The sequence below is a fragment of the Polyodon spathula genome, chromosome 7, assembly GCF_017654505.1.
Source record: "Polyodon spathula isolate WHYD16114869_AA chromosome 7, ASM1765450v1, whole genome shotgun sequence".
In the NCBI taxonomy this organism is placed as follows: Eukaryota; Metazoa; Chordata; class Actinopteri; order Acipenseriformes; family Polyodontidae; genus Polyodon; species Polyodon spathula.
This window is the reverse complement of record NC_054540.1, coordinates 46,559,400-46,586,588: the sequence shown is the minus strand read 5'-3', so window position 1 is coordinate 46,586,588 and position 27,189 is coordinate 46,559,400. Positions and strand designations below refer to the sequence as shown.

The following is a 27,189-nucleotide window of genomic DNA, read 5'->3' as shown; positions in this document are numbered from 1 at the left end:
ATTTGATACAAATCATATGCAATGTTTGAAATAGGTGAGTAAACCGTACACAACATTGTAGGAACCTGTTAATTGCAAGATTCAATTTCCTAACTCTTACTTTATTTTCAATTTACGCATTTATTCAGTACCAGTCAATAATAATAAGGAAGTGTCTTTGAATTGAATTAGATAACTTATCTGAACACTTTATGTTGGCTTTTTTTTCTCTGCTGATCATAGCTGGGCATGAGGCTTGTTAAACTGTATATGTCTTGATAGCCTTGACAGAAATCACATGCAAGTGATAATAATTAAAACAATATAGTTTAACAAAAAAATGGAATGACTTTAATGTCCTTTATTTCTTTTGGGTTTTTTTTTGTAGCGAGAGAAACAAACAGTATGGACTTAAACCATTCTTGCCGGCTGCAGACATCAGCATTTGAATTTCTTTCAGCCTCCGGCATGGTACATGTTTACCTTTACCTGCTTATTTTTCTAAAAATCCACCCCCCAAATGAAAAGGGAACATTTTGAAACTGCACATTTCATACAGGACAGGTTTCTAAATTAGCTCTAAAACTGAAATAAATGAATATGTAAATTGAGCCTGATTCAAACATTTTGTCCTGCAGACTGATGCCTCTGACAAAGTAGGATTAGAGACGAGTCTCTTCCAGGAGGTAGAGAGCATCGAGCATTTGGTATTGTACATTAGTAAGAAGCTGCTTGCATGAGAGACTCAGAGACCAGGTCTGCTGTTAATCAAGAAAGAAATGCATAGCTGTCATAATAGAACAAAATTAATCGAAAGCAAGCTTATGTGCTCCTCTCTTCCTGTGTGTGTGGGCCTGCCAGCCCGCATGCAGCTTTTGTAAAATGTCCCAAACATCTCCCTGGCGACCTCGCGGGGGCCCCAATTCTGCTGGGGGCCCTATACTATAGCGTCATGTGCGTATAGGTTAATCCGGCCCCAATTTAATAATGCAGGGGCACTTTCGGGGTTGTACAGTGTTTTCACATACAATAAAATGGCCCACGAAAAACAAAAACAAAAAAAACCTGTTGATTAAAAATAAGAAATCTGCAATGGCATACTCTGAAGCAAAACTCCATTAAATGAAGTCGGAAAGAAAAAAAAAAACAACATACACACAAACAATTGTGTACCTTCCTGTAATTTAACGAATTCTGAAGTGCCTTGAACACCCCCCCCCCACAACCTTAGTATTAACAGTTTTTTAAATAAATAGCATAAAAGTAGAGTATAATAAATATATAAATAACATAAAATAATAATTTACTGCTGAAATTAATTGCTTTTGATGACCACAAAATAAACCAACATCATCTTTTTTCACACGCCGTCGTTTCGTTGCGTTTGTCTATACTTGATTCTGCCGTTTCTTCTGATGGAGATTCAGGCCGTTTCCCCGACGATCCTAGTGAAATGGTATCAGTTGTAGTGGGTGACGTCAGACCAGAAACAGGAACCAACACAGAACACAGGTTTTGAAATGGTGAAGATGCAGATGCACAGTTTACTAATCAAACAGAGATGTATTGTTTGGTGAAACTGAGTGCGTGGTTGCACTCAGCATTTAAAAAACAAAATAAAACATTTAAATAAAAACAGCACACGGCAATTGAGGCCAAAATAAACAGACAAACAAAACAGATTAACACTACATGAAAAAGACACTAACAAACAGCGGAAGAACAGACAAAATGGTGAGTTTAAATCAATTATTTATTTTTACTTCTCTTTTTGTTTTCTCTGTCTCCCCACCCGTTCTCCACTCACTGAACACACAACTCCGAGTGAGTGAAACATGCATGCTTTTATGCAGTTGTACCAAGACTCGATTGCTAATCAATCATTCAATTGGAATCTCGGTACAACTGCATGTGAATTAAATTAGTGCACTCCCATGTCCACACACTATATACTTTTTAATCTGCACGTGGAGTGATGTGCAATCCTTGTGACTAAATACAAATATACATTTTAAATCCCTCGTGTTACACAGACCCACTTATATTCCGTGTACCAATGACTATACACCAACATTAACACACCACACGCAACATACAACACACTAAATACACACAGGGGCGGGCAACATTACCACATATCCCCCCCTTGTGCATAGCACACATGGCCTCAATGGCCACTTCCCTCCTTAAAATCCCAAAAGTCTCGCTCAAAGTTCTGGGCCAAGAACAGGGACTTTAAGGGGTTCATGGGCTGCAATGTTGCCAGTAGCCAGGCTGCTACTGGCAATGATGTCAGCAAGGTAAGTCTCTCCTCCCACTGTAACACTGGCAGCGGAAATGCTGCCAGTGGTGAGCCTGTCAGCAGACGTGTTGACAGCTCCCAGGCTGACTCCTTCAGCTGTGGCAATTCCAGCAGCGGAAAGGCTGCTGGGGTTGGTGGTCTCCAGACCTCCCCCAAGATCTCCAGCAGTGAAACTGCTGCGGGGGGAGGTGGTTTCCTGACCTCTCCCTCCTTCTTCTTAGCCGACAGCTCCCTCTGATGGGGCTCTGGCCACACTGACAGAGCTGACGGCGACCCCTGATGAAGCAGTTCCGGCGAACCCAGGTGAAGCAGAGCCGACAGCCCCAGGCGAAGGCAGCAGCGGACCCTCAGGAGGCAAACTCGGGAGTGGCGCCCCTGGCCATAGAGGCGGCAGTGGGAGCTCTGCTTCTCCCTTGTACCCTGCCACCGGTGGCTCCACAGGCAATGCGGAGACAGAGGCAGCCCCAGGCGATGCGGAGCAGCAGGCAAACCCAGACGATGCGGAGCAGCAGGCAACCCCAGGCGATGCCAGGCAGGCATCCTTGGATGAAGCGAGGCAAGCATCCTTGGGCGAACCGAGATAGGCATCCTTAGGTGATGACGAAGTCAGGATAAGCTGGGATGCGGGTTTTGGCCCTCTTCTCTGCCACTGCGGCTGGGCGGTTTTTCACCGTGCTTCCCTCAGCAGCCTATGCAAGGGCTGCTGAGGACCGCCAGCATCACGTCCTGGTCCTCCTTCTGGTGAAGGGAAAGGCAGCTCCTGTTCCTCTCTCCCTGATGGTGATAGAGGCAAAGGCAGCTCCAGCTCCTCTCCTCATAATGGTGGGGGAAGTGATAACAGCAAGCATTCACCCTCTGCTGCTGGAGGTGGCAGAGGCAGAAGCAGCTCCTGCTGGTCTGCTCCTGCCAGTGGCAGAGGCAGAGGCAGATCCTGCTGCTCTGCTCCTGTCGATGGAGGTTGTGGAAGCAGAAACAGCTCCTGCTGCTCTGCTCCTGGCAGTGGAAGTGGTGGAGGTGGGATCAGGATGTAGTCTCCTGGAAACGGAGGTAGGAGCAGCATGTAGTCTCCTGGTGATGGAGGTGGGAGCAGCATGTAGTCTCCTGGCAATAGAGGTGGGAGCAGAGTCTCCTGGCATCAGACGGTGGGAGCAGCGTGTAGTCTACCCTTGTTACAGGGGACTGGTGCAGCTCTCCCATCACTTGTAGGGGACTGGTGTGGCTCTCCCTCATTTGCAGGGGACTTGTGCGGCTCTCCCTCACTTGCAGGGGTAGGTGATGGAGGCAGAGGCAGCTCCTGTTCCTCTCCTCCGGGTGGTGACGGTGGGGGAAGTGATACCAGCAAGCATTCATCCTCTGCTGGTGGAGAGGAGGACAGCAGGCATTCTTCCTCTGCTGGTGGAGATGGGGACAGCAGGCATTCTTTCTCTGCTTTGGAGATGGGGACAGCAGGCATTCTTCCTCTACTGGTCGAGATGGGGACAGCAGGCATTCTTCCTCTGCTGGTGGATATGGGAATAGCTGCCTCCCAAGCTTCGGATTCCCACGGTCCCTCTGTCGGGGCACTGGACTATAGCGGTCCACCCCGTCTGGGCACTGGACTCTCGCGGTCCCCATGTCGTAGTTCCTCCTTCTCCTCCTCATACTGGCGGGACTGTTGGCGAACAGATGGTTTTGGTCGCAGAGGGGGCACCCTGGCGATGCAAACTATCCCCGCACTTTACCACTGCATTTTATACATAAGGGCCAATCACAGCCTCCCATTCCAAACCTGCCTCCACCTTCCACCAGGTGCACACCAAGTCTCATCTATCCCTTTTCCCGTGCCTGGGGGAAGGTCACTACTGGTGCAAGCTTGTAGTAGTCCTGGAGTTGCATGCTCAGCTTAGCTGCGACAGTGTCTCGCAAACAAACAGGGGAAACAAGCACAAGTCCCGGAGTCCCGCACAGTTCTGTAGTGGTCAGGGCGACAGTATACAAATATTCCTTCCAGAAGCAACACATGTATAGCCATAGGAGTGTGTGTGTTTAGCTTCCCTGGTTTCGAAACATTACACATCTCTTAAAGAAGAAGGAAAGGAAAGGAAAGGACAGATCACAAACAAGAATGACAAACTGTAGCATAATTGCTTGAGGAAGTCTCGTACACAGTCACTGGTCACAGCAGTCTTGGCAGTAGACCAAACTGAAAGCATCAGAGTTTCAGTTTGCCCGGTAAAGCGCTGATGTCTGTCTTCAACCCTTCCACTGCTTGTTGTCTAACTTCTCCCACATGAACTGTGTCCTTTAGATCCCTGTTGTACCATCTCCCTAGACTTTTCACTGGCTTCTCGGACACTGTCGGTAAGGCCTCACCATTAATGTAGGACCTTTTATGTATTACTTTACCTTTAATTATAGAGATGCTCCCTGATTTAGTGGGCTTGAATTGCATTCATGCCCATTCAATGTTATTGGTTAATTTGCCCAATAACCAATTAGTACTACTGATGAAGCCATTATACTATTGCTGTCAACCAGAATTGAAGAACAGGTTCTGAACAGGCAAAAAACAAAACACAGCATTCAAGTAATTGCAATCCGAATCACCCAGAATGATTTTAAACATAATAAAACATGTAATAGAGCAGTAAAAAAAACATTAAAATACATTTTAAAGTGACTTTAAACAGATTTAAATTAAATATGATATCAAGTAACCCTATGACAGAGGATAGCTGTTAAATTGTCATGTGAAATGCACCCTGTACCCTGACAGTGTTACCAATGTCTAGCCTTCTAGTGAATGTGCCTTGCTGAAGTGTTAGGCAAGCAAATCCATAGCCAATCAGTTGCCAGATCTACCTCAAGTGAGCTTCTTTTTCAAGCGGGGATGAATGGAGGTTTTACTTCTGGTTCAATGAGCCTCTATTGAAACTCCTGTCTTAACTTTCCTTTGCACGACACAGAGACGGAAGCATCAGGGTCTTGTCGCAAGGGTTATGTTCCCACAGTGGCGATACAACAGAAACACTATAGCCACAGAAATATGAAGCGCAACTTTCAGAAAACATTTCAAGCAACTAGTTGTAGAGGAAGTTCTCCCAAGTGAAGAGTTGAAGCAACAACACAAAAACAACTTGGATTTCAGCAAAGTGTTTCCTGCCAACTTCATGAAAGGGTTTCATTTATTTATAAAAGTAAACTGAAAGTTGTTTTACCCTGTTACTGCCGCATGTAAACATGCTGCTAGGACAGGTAAACTGAAGCAGCCATGACTCCTTTTTTTATATTGAAGATACTTTATAAATGACATAAGCACAACATTCTACAGATTAAAGGATGCTGCTTCCTGTTACCTAAAGCACAGGAAGTGATCAGGTACCAGAAAGTCAGTTTAAACTAAATTATCAGCTTAGCTTCAAAGCAGTTTAAAAGTGGGGAAAAACAGCCAAAAGATTTTCCTCTCAATGAAAGGAAAACCAATGCTAATGCTACTCTTCATAGTCCTCTCTCCCAAAATGCACAAGATGACAATCACAGTATTAATGTATAGTAAAACCATATTATTTTACATTTAAATTAAACTCTATAAGATCTATGTTAGATGTTTCAGTAAATGCATTGGTATTTTTAAAACTGATTTATGGTGTTTTTTATTAAGTAGTTTATTATTATTATTATTATTATTATTATTATTATTATTATTATTATTATTATTGTATTTGCATTAGTATACATTGGTAGATTACTCTTCTTTAAAATGTGTGCAGTGTCTTCGGGAGTGAGTACTGATGATGTCAAAACAGTCTTATCTACAAATGTTTAGCATAATAAAATGTTGACACAATACTGATATTGCATTATGGGGGTGGAAAGCAACACATGTAATGGTAAATATACATTTTGATTTGGCCATGTGTATTCTGGGTGGGCCATATTTTCAGTGAGTTTAGTCAATTTTTAATGTAACTCCTGTTTTTTGAAAGGAGAAAAAAATAATGTTAATATTACCTGTTTAAAATGTAATTAAAGACTGGCGTGAACGTTTTGAAAATATGAAAATATATTTCATAGCAACATAAGAGAAAGAAGTCTCTGATGGTTGTGCACCAGCCCTATCTTGTACATTTTGCAGCACACTGTCCCCAAAACCAGAGTCAATAATCCAGGTTAGTATCTCACACACATCACAATGGAATAACCACCTACTGGACTAATGCGCTGCCCATTTCTTCGGAGGCAGCATTGCTGGTCCCCAGGAGTCTTTAAAACCCATACTCAACATTGTGTTCGCTGCTTGCATTCTGTGCACCGTCTCTGAGCTGGTTTTACGACGACCGCGACCCGCATGCGCTTTGAGCTCACTGCAGAGAGCGAGGTTAAGCTATCCTCCCAGTGAACGCACACATTTCAGCAGAGCGAACCGAGCAGCAGCTGCATCCATTCCCTGAGCAATCTGACCATGAAAAGAATGGGGATCGACCTCTCAACAATCGGATCTGTAATGCTTTGCTGTTAAAGAAATCACTGCAGGTAAGGCAACTACTGTAATCCCACTGTTTTTGCATTTGAGTTCTGTAGTGGTACCTATAATATTGTAATAGATTACTCACATCGGGAAAATCAAGACAAGTGATATGATGCTTGCTTAAAAAAAGCATGATGTATTTGTTGGTGAAGCGCACCTGCTTTTGTGGTTAACGAGGGATGTTATTTATTTATTTATTTATGCATTTATTAAAAATATTTTGAATAGGCACGTTTCGATTTGATGATGCGCTCGGAATATGTCAAACCAGATCGTACTGTGTAGCTGTGCAGCAAGGTGCCTCTGTCTGATACAACATTACATGAGCTCATCGTAACTGTGACGGGGAAAAACAGCGCTATGAATATGACATTAGCAGCTGGTTATATAGTAGGCATGTAGACTTTATTTAATCAACGTTTTTGATAAGTAAAATTGCCATTTGAATGCTGCAAGATTAATTAATAAATAAATAAATAAATAAATACCCTATACAGGCTGTGTAATACTAAACGAATTCTACATGCGTGTTTTATACTAGTATTAATTGTGAGACAACACGCCCACTCTCCTCCGGCAATATTTTCTCATATAGTAACTAACTGGGAACTACAGTCCTGGAATGTTCCTTTTTTTCTGTGTGTTGGGGGCTTAGAAATATACATGGATGGCGTTGAAAGTACAGTATTATTCTAAAATAAATAAGATTATTTCAGTTTATGTACTGTAAATTATATGAGCAATCACCATTTCCAATTGTTTGGCAAAATAACTATTAATGTATTGAATACATTTTCCCAAGACACAAGTGCAGGGTGGAGTCCACTAGTAAATTTGACAATGTGAACGTTTTCTTCTTGTATGTCAGTACATTGCAGTGCTTATATGAATAGGCTGTAGACTGCTGATTAAATTTGAACCACACATGATCTTTCCAGGAGGCAGTGTGGTCCAGTGGTTAAAGTCCAGGGCTTGTAACTTGAAGGTCACCAGTTCAAATCCCACTTCTACCACTGACTGACTCACTGTGTGACCCTGAGAAAGTCACTTAACCTCCTTGTGCTCCATCCTAGAGATGAGATGATAAATCAATATCCTATTGTAAGTGACTCTGCATATAATGCACACACCCTCCCTCTGTAAAGTGCTTTGTGATGGTGGTCGACTATGAAAGGCACTATGTATTTGAAGATCTGTTGTATGCTGTAATTAACTTTTGTTATTGTTTTCTGGGACCCCTTTGTAAATGAGGCCATGGGTAAATCTCCTGATCAAATAAATAAATACAAATAAATACTTACTGTCAAAAGAAAAAGTAACTCATCAGGAACATGCTGAAATTCTCTAGTATTATATTTCCATTCAATCTCTATTACAAAAAACAAATTCCCTGCAATATAGTCTCCATTAAGGCCTACAGGGTGAAATAACATGTCAAGTTTTGAGGTAGTGCATATTTTCAAGGTTATATAACTCTTGCATGTAAGATGTGTTGGGGACCTTGCCATTTAACTAATATGACTGTAATATTGAAATCAAAATGCAAAAAAAGTGAAATTCTAAATTTTAAGGAGGCAGTACTTAAGCAACAATGCAACAATTAAACAAGACTATAAGAAATCAGTCAGAAATACAGGTCGGGTACAAATTTCTGTTTATGTGATCAGTATGACCTTGCATATATGTTCCAGTATATAACACCATTTTCATAAAGTAAACCTATGTAGAATATGTTGAGCCAAATTTGTTCATATATATATATATATATATATATATATATATATATATTGCAGTACAGTGCCTATAGGAAGTATAGGAAGTATTCCCCCCCCCCCCCCCCCCCCCCCCCGGACATTTTTACAGTTTGTTGTGTTACAACCTGAAAATCTTGATGCATTTAAGAGAGATTTCTTTGATGTACACAGCCTACTCAACACCTTCAAAGTGTGAAAAAATGGGGGGAGGGGGGTGAAAAAAACAAATTAATTACAAATAAAAACCTGAAAAGTCTTCATTAGATAAGTATTCACCCCCCTTTGCTGTGGCACTCCTAAATAAGCTCAGATGCAACCAACTGCATTCAGAATTCGCACAATAAGTTAAATGGAGTCCATCTGTGTGCAATAAAAGTGGTTCACATGATTTCAGATTAAATACACCTGTCTATTTAAGGTCCCACAGTTGGGTAGTGCATTCAAAGCAAAGGTACTACCATGAAGACCAAGGAGCTTTCAAAACAACTCTGGGATAAAGTTGTGGAAAGGCACAGATCAGGGGAGGGGTATAAAGAGATTTCAAAGGCAGTGACTATCCCTGGAGCACAGTCAAGTCGATTATTAAGACGTGGAAGGTATACAGCACCACGCAGAATCTGCTTAGAGCAGGCTGTCCTCCCAAACTGAGCAACTGGGTAAGAAGGGCATTGGTCAGAGAAGCCACCAAGAGGCCAATGACAACTCTGAATGGCTGAAATGGGGGAAGATTGGCAAGAAGGAAGCCATTTCTGAAAAAAAGCCCATGTAAAATCCTGCTTGGAATTTGCAAAAAGGCATGTGGGAGACTGAAAAGATGTTGCAAAAGATTCTGTGGTCCGATGAAAGATGATGAAACAAAAATTGAACTATTTGGCCTAAATGCAAAGCGTTATGTCTGGCACAAACCCAACATAGCACATCACCCAGGTAACACCATCCCTACTGTGAAGCATGGTGGTGGCAGCATCATGCTGTGGGGATGCTTTTCATCGGCAGGGACTGGGAAGCTTGTCAGGGTAGAGGGCAAAATTGATGGAGCTAAATCAGGGCAAATCCTTGAGGAAAACCTACTTCAGTCGGCAAAAGACCTAAGATTGGGATGGAGAATCACCTTTCAGCAGGACAGTGACCCCAAGCACACAGCCAAAGCGACACTGGAGTGGCTTAAAAACAAGAAAGTGAATGTCCTAGAGTGGCCCAGTCAAAGCCCGGACTTGAATCCGATTGAGAATCTGTGGACTTGAAGATTTCTGTCCACCAACGATCCGCATCCAACTTAACAGAGCTTGAACAATTTTGACAAGAAGAATAGACGACTATTGTACGATCCAGATGTGCAAATCTGGTGGAGGCTTTCCTCAAAAGCCTCACAACTGTAATTGCTGCCAAAGGTGGTTCTACCAAGTTTTGATTAAGGGGGTTGAATACTTATCTAACCAAGACATTTCAGGTTTTTGTTATTTTTCATTAACTGTTGTTTCACAATAAAAATTCTCTTGCCTCTTCAAACTGTTATGTAGGTTGTGAAAATAAAAGGAAAACAAATCCAATTTAAATGCATCAAGATTTCAGGTTGTAACACAAAAAAACTGTGAAAACATCCAAGGGGGGGGGGGGGGGGGGGGGGGGAAATACTTACTATAGGCATTGTATATTATCATACAAATGTTGAGAGATCAACATTTTCATATTTGGTGTTGCTGAGTGAATATTTTTTTTAGTGGATCTCCAGATCTAATTTTGAAATCTTTCCATTCAAAAGACAGAATGACCTGGAGAATTGCACTGGTCTGTGAATTCGGTTGTTTAATTAAGCAGCATGGCACGACAGGGTCTCTGATGTTGTGGGATATCACCATGTGACCAAGTGCCTTCAACTGCCCGAGATGTGACACTATCCCTCAATGACACCCACCCTGGAGTGCCACACTGTGATTATACAATCACTATGATCGCTATGAAAAACAATTTTAAAGAGAGCCATGGCGATGTGCTGAGGTATCTTCACAGCTATGACATCACAATGACCATTTAACTAAATAGAAGCACCACCCTTGTCATTGTATAATTTAAGTTTAAACAAACTTTCTTTTCCATATATAATCCTTGTTTTCTAAACAGAATATTCCACAAGCGTTCATAGTGCTCTGGTTATTTCACTCATTTTCATGGTAAATCCTCTATATATGTTCATAAAACATGTCACATGGGCATTTTAACTTGAATGCAGATTTGCAGATTACTTACAGTACCCAATTATATCCTGTGCTGTAGGTCAAATAACTACAGTCAGACCATGTGGCTAGCAGCACTGAAGTGGTTAGCAGTTTAACATTTTAATTTATACCTTTGCAATTGATAATGTCAGCAAATTCTAATAAGAGATACAGTAAGTGAATGGGTTTTTAGTTGTCTCTGTCCCTTTGGGCTACTTGGTTTATGTCTATATAGAGCATGTTTTAATTCCACACAGGATATACTGATCCCTGGCTCTGGATATAGCAGCGGCGCCCCTACATATATCATTCTTTAGTTACAAGAGCTCCTGGAGAATTGTTCATTGCCATAGGCTCCAGTCCTCCTGGTGACATTCAGACGTTTATATATAGCAAGAGAACCATGTATTTAATTGTGTTAAAACTTGCTACTTATTGAAGGAATCTGCCAATCCCCCTGTCTGTATGTACAGTACATAATATACTGTACATTATACTTAAATTATTTCATGTACAGCAGTGTGGAAATGTATTGGAACAACTCAGGAGTTGTCATTTATATCCTTTATATACCTACCTGCATGAAAACCTCTGGGGTGGGAGAATTTCAATTTTTGGTCAGTAATCAGTGATATAGAAACAATGTTGCACCACGTTGTGCAATTAGGCCTCTTAAACAATGTCTAAATTTTGCCGTGTGTTGCTATGTGTTCTGTTTCTCTTAGTATTTTAAATTAATTGCAATTCATGAAATGAATTGAAATGTGTGGCCTATTAAAGTCATCAGTTAAATTAGACAATCACTAATAATTTTTCTTTGACAATTGTCCAAGATTTTCAGTTCCAGTGGTTTGATCTTATATGCACAACAAATCAAACCAACAGAATCAATGGGGTGTTGTAATAAATCTGCGCACTGCTGTACATCCTGTGGATGATGGTCATGGTACAATGTTCCAGGGGGCCACGATGATTTAGTTCCGATTCCATTCGAATGTATTCTAGAGGCAATTCACGTTACACGAGTAGATACAAAGTCTGCGTCCTCACATTGTATTGCAAGCAATTTAGCTTCCCTTCATCTTCTTACAGGTGCTTTTTAAAAATGTTAGCATTTTATGTATTTACAGTTTATGTACTGTAAAGTACATATGTTTTTTTTTTTAAGATTGTAAAATAAGGACTTCATACAGGATACATATACTATAATATACTTGTCCAAATTGGGTGCTCCAGCTGCAACCTCAGGCAGGCTTTACAAGCAGTTTATTGTGTCTGTGTTGGATTAGTTAAGAATAAGTTTCCCATAGTATAATCATAGCGTCAGTGTAATAAAGCCCAATGAAAGCATGATAAAGCATAGGGAAGCATCGTGGAGTCCAGAGAGGTATGGTAAAGCATATTGCTATGGTAAATGGATAGCATAACCATGGAAAAACTGCAAAATTACTGTGCAGATTTAGCATGGTGAAGTTTTACAAGAGGCGATCTCAGGAAATCAGGTATTTTTTTACAAATCACAAGGTTCATTTGTATACTTTCTGATTTTAGGTTTGACTCGATAACATTGATAAAACACCCGGCTCTAAATTGTTTAATTGAACCAAGTAAACCTCCATCCAGACCCTAAAGTAGTCCAGGACTGTGATTGAAACCCTGTGCAACTGTGCTATGATTTGATATGAGCAGTTCTCAGAATGCCTTGACAACATCGAAACTCCAGAACAGATCAAAACTACTTCAGATGATATATAAAAAAGTAATAAAAAAAAAAAAAAAAAAAACATAAGCTCATTATATAGAAGGTTACTGTGTTAATCAACTTGATTGACTTTGAAAACATTTCGAAAAGTCGTTCAGTAAACAGTCAGCTCCAGCATTCACATGTTCTTGCATTGCAGCTATGCAGTTGTTTGGACACTGGTTTGTTGGTTGATTTTATCTGTCAGCTTGACAGTCCAGAGTCTTTGTTGGCTTCAGAGCCAGCGTCAATGTCACTGGTCAGTGTTGTTACAACTGAGTACTAGAAAGAGCTTTTTAAAATCACTTATGGCAAAAAGCAACATTGCTAATGGTCTGATCCTCTGCGTATTGGAAGTATTGTGTGTGCTGTGTCAAGGTTACTGCAAACTCCTACTCTGGAATTCACAAAAAAACTAAAAACGAACAAACTCGGCTAGCGTTTATACTACATTGGCTGACGGTGCTATGAGTGAGCAAACTTCAGTCCTGACCTGAACAATGACCACCATTCAGCCTGAATCAACCTCAATCCTGACCTGAACACTGACCACCATTCAGCCTGAATCAACCTCAATCCTGACCTGAACACTGACCACCATTCAGTCTGAATCAACCTCAATCCTGACCTGAACACTGACCACCATTCAGTCTGAATCAACCTCAATCCTGACCTGAACACTGACCACCATTCAATCAGAATCAGACTCAATCCTGACCTGAACACTGACCACCATTCAGCCTGAATCAACCTCAATCCTGACCTGAACACTGACCACCATTCAATCTGAATCAACCTCAATCCTGACCTGAACACTGACCACCATTCAATCTGAATCAACCTCAATCCTGACCTGAACACTGACCACCATTCAATCTGAATCAACCTCAATCCTGACCTGAACACTGACCACCATTCAATCTGAATCAACCTCAATCCTGACCTGAACACTGACCACCATTCAATCAGAATCAACCTCAATCCTGACCTGAACACTGACCACCATTCAGCCTGAATCAACCTCAGTCCTGACCTGAACACTGACCACCATTCAGTCTGAATCAACCTCAATCCTGACCTGAACACTGACCACCATTCAATCTGAATCAACCTCAATCCTGACCTGAACACTGACCACCATTCAATCAGAATCAACCTCAATCCTGACCTGAACACTGACCACCATTCAATCAGAATCAACCTCAATCCTGACCTGAACACTGACCACCATTCAATCAGAATCAACCTCAATCCTGACCTGAACACTGACCACCATTCAATCAGAATCAGCCTCAATCCTGACCTGAACACTGACCACCATTCAATCAGAATCAGCCTCAATCCTGACCTGAACACTGACCACCATTCAATCAGAATCAACCTCAATCCTGACCTGAACACTGACCACCATTCAATCAGAATCAACCTCAATCCTGACCTGAACACTGACCACCATTCAATCAGAATCAGCCTCAATCCTGACCTGAACACTGACCACCATTCAATCAGAATCAACCTCAATCCTGACCTGAACACTGACCACCATTCAGTCTGAATCAACCTCAATCCTGACCTGAACACTGACCACCATTCAATCAGAATCAACCTCAATCCTGACCTGAACACTGACCACCATTCAATCAGAATCAACCTCAATCCTGACCTGAACACTGACCACCATTCAATCAGAATCAGCCTCAATCCTGACCTGAACACTGACCACCATTCAATCAGAATAAGACTCAATCCTGACCTGAACACTGACCACCATTCAATCTGAATCAAACTCAGTCCTGACCTGAACACTGACCACCATTCAATCAGAATCAGCCTCAATCCTGACCTGAACACTGACCACCATTCAATCTGAATCAACCTCAGTCCTGACCTGAACACTGACCACCATTCAATCTGAATCAACCTCAGTCCTGACCTGAACACTGACCACCATTCAATCAGAATCAACCTCAATCCTGACCTGAACACTGACCACCATTCAATCAGAATCAACCTCAATCCTGACCTGAACACTGACCACCATTCAATCAGAATCAACCTCAATCCTGACCTGAACACTGACCACCATTCAATCAGAATCAACCTCAATCCTGACCTGAACACTGACCACCATTCAATCAGAATCAACCTCAATCCTGACCTGAACACTGACCACCATTCAATCAGAATCAACCTCAATCCTGACCTGAACACTGACCACCATTCAATCAGAATCAACCTCAATCCTGACCTGAACACTGACCACCATTCAATCAGAATCAACCTCAATCCTGACCTGAACACTGACCACCATTCAACCTCACTGACCACCATTCAATCAGAATCAGCCTCAATCCTGACCTGAACACTGACCACCATTCAATCAGAATCAGCCTCAATCCTGACCTGAACACTGACCACCATTCAATCTGAATCAACCTCAATCCTGACCTGAACACTGACCACCATTCAATCAGAATCAGCCTCAATCCTGACCTGAACACTGACCACCATTCAATCTGAATCAACCTCAATCCTGACCTGAACACTGACCACCATTCAATCAGAATCAACCTCAATCCTGACCTGAACACTGACCACCATTCAATCAGAATCAACCTCAATCCTGACCTGAACACTGACCACCATTCAATCAGAATCAACCTCAATCCTGACCTGAACACTGACCACCATTCAATCAGAATCAGCCTCAATCCTGACCTGAACACTGACCACCATTCAATCAGAATCAACCTCAATCCTGACCTGAACACTGACCACCATTCAATCAGAATCAACTTCAATCCTGACCTGAACACTGACCACCATTCAATCTGAATCAACCTCAATCCTGACCTGAACACTGACCACCATTCAATCAGAATCAGCCTCAATCCTGACCTGAACACTGACCACCATTCAATCAGAATCAGCCTCAATCCTGACCTGAACACTGACCACCATTCAATCAGAATCAGCCTCAATCCTGACCTGAACACTGACCACCATTCAATCAGAATCAACCTCAATCCTGACCTGAACACTGACCACCATTCAATCAGAATCAACCTCAATCCTGACCTGAACACTGACCACCATTCAATCAGAATCAACCTCAATCCTGACCTGAACACTGACCACCATTCAATCAGAATCAGCCTCAATCCTGACCTGAACACTGACCACCATTCAATCAGAATCAACCTCAATCCTGACCTGAACACTGACCACCATTCAATCAGAATCAGCCTCAATCCTGACCTGAACACTGACCACCATTCAATCAGAATCAACCTCAATCCTGACCTGAACACTGACCACCATTCAATCAGAATCAGCCTCAATCCTGACCTGAACACTGACCACCATTCAATCAGAATCAGCCTCAATCCTGACCTGAACACTGACCACCATTCAATCTGAATCAACCTCAATCCTGACCTGAACACTGACCACCATTCAATCAGAATCAGCCTCAATCCTGACCTGAACACTGACCACCATTCAATCAGAATCAACCTCAATCCTGACCTGAACACTGACCACCATTCAATCAGAATCAGCCTCAATCCTGACCTGAACACTGACCACCATTCAATCAGAATCAACCTCAATCCTGACCTGAACACTGACCACCATTCAATCAGAATCAACCTCAATCCTGACCTGAACACTGACCACCATTCAATCAGAATCAGCCTCAATCCTGACCTGAACACTGACCACCATTCAATCTGAATCAACCTCAATCCTGACCTGAACACTGACCACCATTCAATCAGAATCAACCTCAATCCTGACCTGAACACTGACCACCATTCAATCAGAATCAGCCTCAATCCTGACCTGAACACTGACCACCATTCAATCAGAATCAACCTCAATCCTGACCTGAACACTGACCACCATTCAATCAGAATCAACCTCAATCCTGACCTGAACACTGACCACCATTCAATCAGAATCAACCTCAATCCTGACCTGAACACTGACCACCATTCAATCAGAATCAGCCTCAATCCTGACCTGAACACTGACCACCATTCAATCAGAATCAGCCTCAATCCTGACCTGAACACTGACCACCATTCAATCAGAATCAGCCTCAATCCTGACCTGAACACTGACCACCATTCAATCAGAATCAGCCTCAATCCTGACCTGAACACTGACCACCATTCAATCAGAATCAGCCTCAATCCTGACCTGAACACTGACCACCATTCAATCAGAATCAGCCTCAATCCTGACCTGAACACTGACCACCATTCAATCTGAATCAACCTCAATCCTGACCTGAACACTGACCACCATTCAATCAGAATCAGCCTCAATCCTGACCTGAACACTGACCACCATTCAATCAGAATCAACCTCAATCCTGACCTGAACACTGACCACCATTCAATCAGAATCAACTTCAATCCTGACCTGAACACTGACCACCATTCAATCAGAATCAACCTCAATCCTGACCTGAACACTGACCACCATTCAATCAGAATCAACCTCAATCCTGACCTGAACACTGACCACCATTCAATCAGAATCAGCCTCAATCCTGACCTGAACACTGACCACCATTCAATCAGAATCAACCTCAATCCTGACCTGAACACTGACCACCATTCAATCTGAATCAACCTCAATCCTGACCTGAACACTGACCACCATTCAATCAGAATCAGCCTCAATCCTGACCTGAACACTGACCACCATTCAATCAGAATCAACCTCAATCCTGACCTGAACACTGACCACCATTCAATCAGAATCAACCTCAATCCTGACCTGAACACTGACCACCATTCAATCTGAATCAACCTCAGTCCTGACCTGAACACTGACCACCATTCAATCTGAATCAACCTCAATCCTGACCTGAACACTGACCACCATTCAATCTGAATCAACCTCAATCCTGACCTGAACACTGACCACCATTCAATCAGAATCAGCCTCAATCCTGACCTGAACACTGACCACCATTCAATCAGAATCAGCCTCAATCCTGACCTGAACACTGACCACCATTCAATCTGAATCAACCTCAATCCTGACCTGAACACTGACCACCATTCAATCAGAATCAGCCTCAATCCTGACCTGAACACTGACCACCATTCAATCAGAATCAGCCTCAATCCTGACCTGAACACTGACCACCATTCAATCAGAATCAACCTCAATCCTGACCTGAACACTGACCACCATTCAATCAGAATCAACCTCAATCCTGACCTGAACACTGACCACCATTCAATCAGAATCAACCTCAATCCTGACCTGAACACTGACCACCATTCAATCAGAATCAGCCTCAATCCTGACCTGAACACTGACCACCATTCAATCAGAATCAACCTCAATCCTGACCTGAACACTGACCACCATTCAATCAGAATCAACCTCAATCCTGACCTGAACACTGACCACCATTCAATCAGAATCAGCCTCAATCCTGACCTGAACACTGACCACCATTCAATCAGAATCAACCTCAATCCTGACCTGAACACTGACCACCATTCAATCAGAATCAGCCTCAATCCTGACCTGAACACTGACCACCATTCAATCAGAATCAACCTCAATCCTGACCTGAACACTGACCACCATTCAATCAGAATCAGCCTCAATCCTGACCTGAACACTGACCACCATTCAATCAGAATCAACCTCAATCCTGACCTGAACACTGACCACCATTCAATCAGAATCAGCCTCAATCCTGACCTGAACACTGACCACCATTCAATCAGAATCAACCTCAATCCTGACCTGAACACTGACCACCATTCAATCAGAATCAACCTCAATCCTGACCTGAACACTGACCACCATTCAATCAGAATCAACCTCAATCCTGACCTGAACACTGACCACCATTCAATCAGAATCAGCCTCAATCCTGACCTGAACACTGACCACCATTCAATCAGAATCAACCTCAATCCTGACCTGAACACTGACCACCATTCAATCAGAATCAGCCTCAATCCTGACCTGAACACTGACCACCATTCAATCAGAATCAACCTCAATCCTGACCTGAACACTGACCACCTTTCAATCAGAATCAACCTCAATCCTGACCTGAACACTGACCACCATTCAATCAGAATCAGCCTCAATCCTGACCTGAACACTGACCACCATTAACTCAGAATGAACTTCAATCCTGACCTGAACACTGGCCACCATTCAATCAGAATCAGCCTCAATCCTGACCTGAACACTGACCACCATTCAATCAGAATCAGCCTCAATCCTGACCTGAACACTGACCACCATTCAGTCTGAATCAACTTCAATCCTGACCTGAACACTGACCACCATTCAATCTGAATCAGCCTCAATCCTGACCTGAACACTGACCACCATTCAATCTGAATCAACCTCAATCCTGACCTGAACACTGACCACCATTCAGTCAGAATCAGCCTCAATCCTGACCTGAACACTGACCACCATTCAATCAGAATCAACCTCAATCCTGACCTGAACACTGACCACCATTCCATCAGAATCAGCCTCAATCCTGACCTGAACACTGACCACCATTCAATCTGAATCAACCTCAATCCTGACCTGGACACTGACCACCATTCAATCAGAATCAGCCTCAATCCTGACCTGAACACTGACCACCATTCAATCTGAATCAACTTCAATCCTGACCTGAACACTGACCACCATTCAGTCTGAATCAACCTCAGTCCTGACCTGAACACTGACCACCATTCAATCTGAATCAACTTCAATCCTGACCTGAACACTGACCACTATTCAATCAGAATCAACCTCAATCCTGACCTGAACACTGACCACCATTCAGTCTGAATCAAGCTTAGGCTGCCGGTTGTGTGAAATTGTACCAACAAAGAAATGAAAATTAAATCTAACAACCCCTAATTTAATCATTTTAACATTATTGTTACCAACTATTAAGTTTCCAGAGTAAATGATCTGGTTTGTGTAATGTCCCATATGGGTTAAAAATAGATTTATTTTTTTTTATCCATAACTTCAAAACACTCAATCAAGATTTGTAAGAAACTAAACATATTGAAAATAGCCAAAACTGTTGTCTACTTGTGTTGGTTTCTTAAATGTTTTACCTGTATAAAAATACAGATATTTGAGCTATAGTTTGTGACAGTATTATCAGTATGGTAGAATTATATTTTCTTCCTCAACTATACAGCTGCCTCGGGTTTCATATCAACATAACACTATGTAACACAATTTTTGTTCCTGGGTAGTAAGTGTTATTTCCTAATTGCTTATGCTTCAAAAGTATAGAAAATGTCTATTATTCCCCACAAACTTTGCTTTTGTGACCAGGACAGTGATATTTTGAAATGTACCTATTTCCAGTGAGAAAACGGTCTTTTCGTTCACATAAAGTCAGAAAAAAACTACATATGAATCCAAATTAACATGTATTTATACTAAAGTAATATAAAAATGACTACAAAAGATTTAGAAGTGAGTAGTTTTTCGAGATTTACGATTATACTGTAAATCACTTTCATGAATCAGCCACCAAATGTAGTCTCCCATCATGGTCTCGTTATACTGTACATGGTAGCGGCGTTCAAAGTCCAGTATATCCTGGTGGAAGCACTCGCCTTGCTCCTCCGAGTACACTCCCATGTTCTCCTTGAATTTATCAAGATGAGCAACAAGGATATGGAATTTGAGGGACCTCCTACAGCCCATTGTGCCGTAGTTCTTCACCAGCGTCTCAACCAGCTCCACAAGTTTTCGGCCTTGTGATTGCCCAGGAAGCCCCGAACCTCTGCGACAAAGCTGTTCCAAGCCTCTTTCTCTTTACTAGTGAGCTAGTTGCACTCCAGGATCTTCTTTACTGTGGTCCGACAAAGACACCGGCTTTGACCTTTGCCTCAGACAGCTTAGGGGAGAAGTCTTGAAGGTACTTGAAGGCTGCCAACTCCTTATCTAGAGCTCTGACAAATTGTTTCATAAGGCCCAATTTGATGTGCAGTGGTGGCATCAGCACCTTCCGGGGGTCCACCAGTGGCTCCCACTTGACGTTGTTCCTCCCCACAGAGAACTTGGTCCGCTGTGGCCAGTCCCGCCTGTGGTAGTGCTTCTTGGTGTCCCTGCTGTCCCAAAGGCAAAGATAGCAGGGAAACTTGGTAAATCCGCCTTGGAGACCCATCAGGAATGCCACCATTGCAGCCTGTTGATGCCATCTCAGAAATATGCAGATATGTATCCACTTAGGCAGCTGGAACTAAACTGAACTGGTGGGCTTAAGGCCCCTGTATTTATACTACTATTTATATTACTGGAAAGTTCTAGAAAGTTCTATAAATTATTCCAAGTTTACTTAGCACTGAATCTATCTGGAATGTTCTGGAAAATAGGTAAATTTCAAAATATCACTGTCCTGGTCACAAAAGTAAAGTTTGTGGGGAATAATAGCCATTTTCTATACTTTTGAGGCATAAGTAATTAGGAAATAACACTTAATACCCAGGAACAAAAAATAATAATAATAATTTGTTACACAGTGTAATCAAACACCAGTAAACAAAACACTGGAGACTGGAGGAAGCACTGCATCTGCCACAGATTACATCAACACTAAAAAATATTAAATGGACCTTTCAGTTTGACCTCTTTTTGCCCATTCGACACAGACCCCTCCCCCAATCTCCATCTTTCTTCACTTACCCCATGGTTGACCACAGAGGGTTTATCATCTTGTCCAATCATACTGTATTATCATCAAATAAATACCACTGATTACAAATTATTTGTCAATGGGTTTGTCCTAAACTAGCACTTATGTTGTGTTTGAGCTCATGAGTTATTTTAGTCTATTATGATAAACTGCTTTTTGACCCACAAAGGGGCATACCATTACAGGGAAATGCACGCACAAAGCAATGAAAGAATACAATACGGTAAAGCGACAACAATGTTTTAGTGTAAAGTTCAACATGAATGTAGGACAGTGGCATTAGAAAAATAGAGAGTTTAAAAGAGTTTAGTGAATTTAAATGCAGTGTTTAGTGCCCTGTTAGATTAGTTTGAGGCGTTGTGTCTGTCATTGTGGCCTTTGTTGTGCGCTAGAGATTGCACCTACAGTAGCATCACGGTTCATGTGATGGGATTGTGCTGATGCCCACACATTTATTATGTGAAGCTCTTCCAAGTGTCTGGTATGTTCTGTGTTATGTGGTTAAATGCCTGGATAAACCACGGTTTTGATTACAAAATATCCTGCATCCACATAATCAACTTGTCATTAGCTGAACAATTGAATGAGGACAAAATTACTGGATCAGAAGTGCTTCAGTTTGGGTTTTAGTGGGGAGAAAGTTTAGGAAACTGCAGTTAATGCCTGTGTTGCAGGTGTAAATGGGTGGGGTTGGGGGTAGTTTTATTTCCTTGTGAGAATGTAGCTTGGTAAATGATGGCCAATATTTGGACTTTTTTCACAATACTACACTTTATTATTATTATATTATTATTATTATTATTATTATTATTATTATTATTATTATTATTATTGTTGTGATTGCATTCATTTTACACCTTCAAACACACAATCACAATTGCCAGTAAGGATTATTGTTATAAGAAACTATAGTCATGCTGAATCATTTCATATGTATCTGCCTATCTCTAGCCTCAGTACTAACCTTGACTTACTAAATAGTGTGATAATTACAGGTACATACCTGATTTAAAAGAAATAAAAAATAAAAAAATAAAAAATCCAGTTGTATTACATTTCAGTTTTAGACTCTTTTAATTGTTACTTTTCTACAAAATAGCTTTTTATCTTAGTTTTTCTAATTTGACTATTAAAACCAAATTTGTTGTCTCTTTTTAAATTTCTGTTTTGACATATGCTCTTTTTAATGGTTTAATGGTTCATTTTTTTGTGTAAAGCTCTTTGGGATCCTTAGATAGGTGTTAACTGTCTGAGGTATGGATACACTGAAGACTTTTTGTCAAAACGTTTGTTTGCAAACCGATTTAATGCACTGCACTGCATGCCACTCAAAAAAAAGCACTGGACCACAGTTCACCAGTGCAAAACTGTGGTACAGCATTTATTCTGCAGGAACATCTACAAAACAGAAATAATGTCAAATGCATGTTGTTTGGTTAATATAAAGGAGAAATGAAAAGTTCAGGTTGATTTCATCAACCTAGACCTTTAAAGTTTACCACAGTAAATTGTTGCTGTGGTCTATCATGTTTTTCAATATGCTTTACCAAACAACCGTGGGGTTTACAATGCTTGCCTATGCTTTGCCATTGTTTCAAAGTACTTTGCTATGCTTTTACTATGGGATTCTTTTTGAAGAGATATCACACTGGAATAAGCTGGAGATTTATTCTTTTAGAGACTTGAGGAATAACCCAGGATTACATCCTATCTGTGGTTATCCAGGGATTCACCCTACAGATAAAGGGTTGACGAAATACACGTTGATTCCTGCTGCTGTAAAATGTTGTTTAAAAATCCAGCTGTGACTTGATTGATCTGCCCCTGAGAGGACACATGGCTGTGGATGACAGTCATTGTTTATTGATTATTTTTGCGTTAGCCACCCAGAACCATCACACTTTCTGTTTATCCTACTCGAAAAGGGCAGATCTTTTCTCCTTAAGTTTCAGAGGCTACTCTGAGGATATCAGTGGAGTCTATTCAAATAATCTAAAAATAATGGTGGAACTAAATACCGCCACCATAAAACTGCAAACCATAAAACAACATTTTTTTTTTGCAGACTTAATTTCACAGCATTTTATTGTATGCAGGAATGTTATGGGTCAAAAAAACACCCAGGGTGAAATATCATTAGGATTAGTTTAGTGTTTAATTGAATAACAATGATATAAAAAATCACTGTCAAACATTTAGATTAGAAGGCTTTTTCAGTGTCTTCAAATGTTAGAATGGGATTAAGTTTCTTTTTTGTATTTCTAAATGCAGTACTATTGGTTGTGTAACAGTCATGAATAATGAATGGCTGGTTTCACAAACCCTGATTATCACTAAGCATTCCAGACTAGTGCTAATCGGGTTCTGTGAAACCAGCCGACAGAGTTTAAGAATGGTTTTATTAATAAGACCTGCCGCTGTTTAGAGCAATAAAATAGATGGTAGATTGAAGCCCCACTCAGTGTGCAGGCCAGAGTGACTTGTTTTTCTTCTCAGAATGCTTTGACAAGGCATTCCTCAGCCTGGTTAGAAGAACAGCAGGACACCTTGTGTAGCATGAAGGTGATGAAGCCAGCAGAGTCAGTGACAGCTATGCTGCCCAAGGAGAAGCGCAGGCAGGGCATGGACACGAGGGAGGGGAAGCTGAGAGGGGGATCAGGCCTTGGCTACAGTACAGGCAGAAATTAATGGGAGAGATGTTAGGAGGGGCTTATAGTTTGTAGCTTTTTGGGTAACAGATCTGAATTCATATTTTTGACATCACTTGTGGGGAGTTTGTCAGTAGGATGCAAGGCCACATAGTGAATGTGACATGTGCTACATGCAGGTATTTCCCTTATAGAAGTTTCCCATAGAAAAAGCCTAACAAAGTGTAATACAGCAAAGTGAATGCATGGTAAAGCACGGACAAGCAGTGTAAAGCCCATGTGGTAAAACATAATAAAAAACAAACCATGGTAAACTAACCCTTATAAAAGTTCCCCATAGTAAACACAACACAGTGTAATAAACAGCAGTGAAAGTATAGGGAAGCATTGTACAGAGAGATGTGGTAAAGCATATTTAAAAACAGGGTTCCAACCCTTGTAAAAGCTTCCCCACAGTAAAAGCAGAGCAAGGTGTAATAAATAATGTTTGCAATCTAATCATGGATGATAAATGGATACGATGGTACTGAGTTTGTAGTTTGATACAACAACCAAAAGTCACATGAAAAAAAGTATAGTACGTGCCAGTAACTTACCATCTGGTTTAATTGGTGCTGGAAGACAGCCGCTGAAAAGATCCCCACCTGTCTGTAGAGACCTCTTACAGGAGGCAGCCTCTTGAGTGCATTATCAGTTCTGTTTCTCCTCTGGGGTTTGCTTTTTTGGACTTCCACTAAAATCTTACTCTGTGTGGGATGGACACACTTGTAAAATTAAAGTATTTAATGCAGTCTCCATTGTGTTTAACGCAGGATGAACATGTTTTTATTAAGCTTAATTCAGCCATTCTGGAGGGAATATGAGCAACGTAAGGAGGGGTGTAAATACTGCTGCTGTTTAACTGTTTATACAGTAAAATGAGGATTATATATTTTGGGACAGTAGATTGTTAAAGTAGACCCTGATATAAGGGTACAGAGTGAGGCCATGTGTTCACTGTGCAACGATCACTCTGCACAACTGAAAGCAGTTGTACAGTCCTTCCTAAGGAGATACTACTGGCCCAATATCTTTAACTAACTAAGTCAGCAAGAATGACAGACAGCAAAAGCAGGGACGTCAGAGGTGTCAATTTCACGAACAAACGGTTTATTGTTGTAAACTATAATGTAATAAATGAAATATAAGGACAACAACTTATTGCAGAGAACTTTTAGTTAGGTGAAAGGTACAGGTGAGTAAGAAAGTAAAGTGAACTAAACAAGCATCCAAACAAACTAACACTAAAGCGAAGTGAATGCGGTGTCCGGTGGGCCTCCAATAAACCCCCACACACAAACACCACACCAATACAAAACCAACACACTGACAGGCAAAAAAGACAAAGGTGAATGAATAATTATACGGGGAAACCAATCACAAAGACAGTCTTGATGGCAATAGATGATAAATGAAATTTAGGCCTAACAAGTCCAGTGAAACAATGCACATGTAATCCAAAGTAACAAAAGAACAAAACCAAAATTACAGGAACCAAAGTATCAAAGTAAAGTAGAAAAAACCAGCAAACAGAAAAGGAATAATCTCACCAACAAATAATGAAGTCCCGAACAGAGTTCTGTACTGATGATGGTGGATGAAGATTGATGAAAAAATAACGATCGTAGAAAATGGTGAGTCTGTTGAGTAGAACCGGGTTGAGTGGTGAACAGCCGTTTGGAAAATATCAGGAGAATCAGGAACACGCTAACAAGGAAACAAACCCTAAACAGACCTTGAACAGCAACTAAACTTAAAGAAGTAACAGTGTAAACAAAAAAGAAAGGTTTAGACAAAGTACAAGATTTTAACAAAAGAGTAAATGGATGCACCTGTATTTACCTAAAATAAAGTTAAAGTTACACTGTAATTAAGTAACGTGCTGTTTGTGAAATGGATTCCTCAAGAGAAAAAAGGGAGTTTTAACTTGGCCATGCTACTGACCCTAATAAAAGGGACAGGTGGGTGAAACTTACACCCACTTTAAGGAGCAAGTGAATTGCTACAACTGCTCTGTTAAAATATACAAGTTCACTGAGACACAGTAATTGTATCTTGTATGAAACTATCAGTCAGTCATAAGTTTATAATTTCCAGCACTGAGATGCCCCCATTATCTAGTCATACTTTTTAAATGTTCACTGTTCAATGATTTTTAGTAACTGCGTCATCAGTTCCCTCAACCCATTCACTCATTCTGAAAACGAATGCAGATCGTCAGCAGGCGGCTTTATGACTAGGAGAGAAACAGATGGCTTGTAAATATTCCTCTCACACCACACACTGTTCTGTATCAATCCTCTCCATGTGTCCCTGATGTGTACTTACCACAGCCTTTAGGAGTTCTGGTAAGCTGTTGTTTTGTAGACAAATATTGTATTCACCTATACATTCACTCTTCAGGTTCTGAGTGCTTCCACTGCAACTTAAGTTTTCACATGGCTCAATTGGAGAAGGAATCTATGAAAAAGACCTAGGAGTTTTTGTTGACTCAGAAATGTCTTCATCTAGACAATGTGGGGAAGCTATAAAAAAGGCTAACAAGATGCTTGGATACATTGTGAAAAGTGTTGAATTTAAATCAAGGGAAGTAATGTTAAAACTGTACAATGCACTAGTAAGACCTCATCTTGAAAATTGTGTGCAGTTCTGGTCACCTCGCTATAAAAAAGATATTGCTGCTCTAGAAAGAGTGCAAAGAAGAGCGACCAGAATTATTCCGGGCTTAAAAGGCATGTCATATGCAAACAGGCTAAAATAATTGAATCTGTTCAGTCTTGAACAAAGAAGACTACGTGGCGACCTAATTCAAGCATTCAAAATTCTAAAAGGTATTGACAGTGTCGACCCAAGGGACTTTTTCAGCCTGAAAAAAGAAACAAGGACCAGGGGTCACAAATGGAGATTAGACAAAGGGGCATTCAGAACAGAAAATAGGAGGCACTTTTTTACACAGAGAATTGTGAGGGTCTGGAATCAACTCCCCAGTAATGTTGTTGAAGCTGACACCCTGGGATCCTTCAAGAAGCTGCTTGATGAGATTCTGGGATCAATAAGCTACTAATAACCAAATGAGCAAGATGGGCCGAATGGCCTCCTCTCGTTTGTAAACTTTCTTATGTTCTTATGTTCTATTTGTAATTCTGTAAAACCTGCAATAACCGCCAAACAGAAATGCTAAACTACTCAATAATCTGCATGTTAATTTAACTGATTTTATCATTTACCCAGAAAACATAGTGGCTTGAGTACTTTATTGGTTCCCAATTGCACATACACTTCCAATAATA

The 27,189-nt window shown here is 41.1% G+C and overlaps 1 protein-coding gene across 1 annotated transcript in view; it reads left to right on the top strand.

The window, feature by feature from the left end:
* Nucleotides 1–6,663: 6,663 nt before the first annotated feature.
* LOC121318672 (wiskott-Aldrich syndrome protein family member 3-like) overlaps nt 6,664–27,189 on the top strand; it is a 58,149-nt gene continuing 37,623 nt past the window's right edge. The window contains exon 1 of the mRNA XM_041255598.1: nt 6,664–6,793. The gene's annotated coding sequence lies outside the window, so the exon portion shown is untranslated. The remainder of the gene's footprint in view (nt 6,794–27,189) is intronic.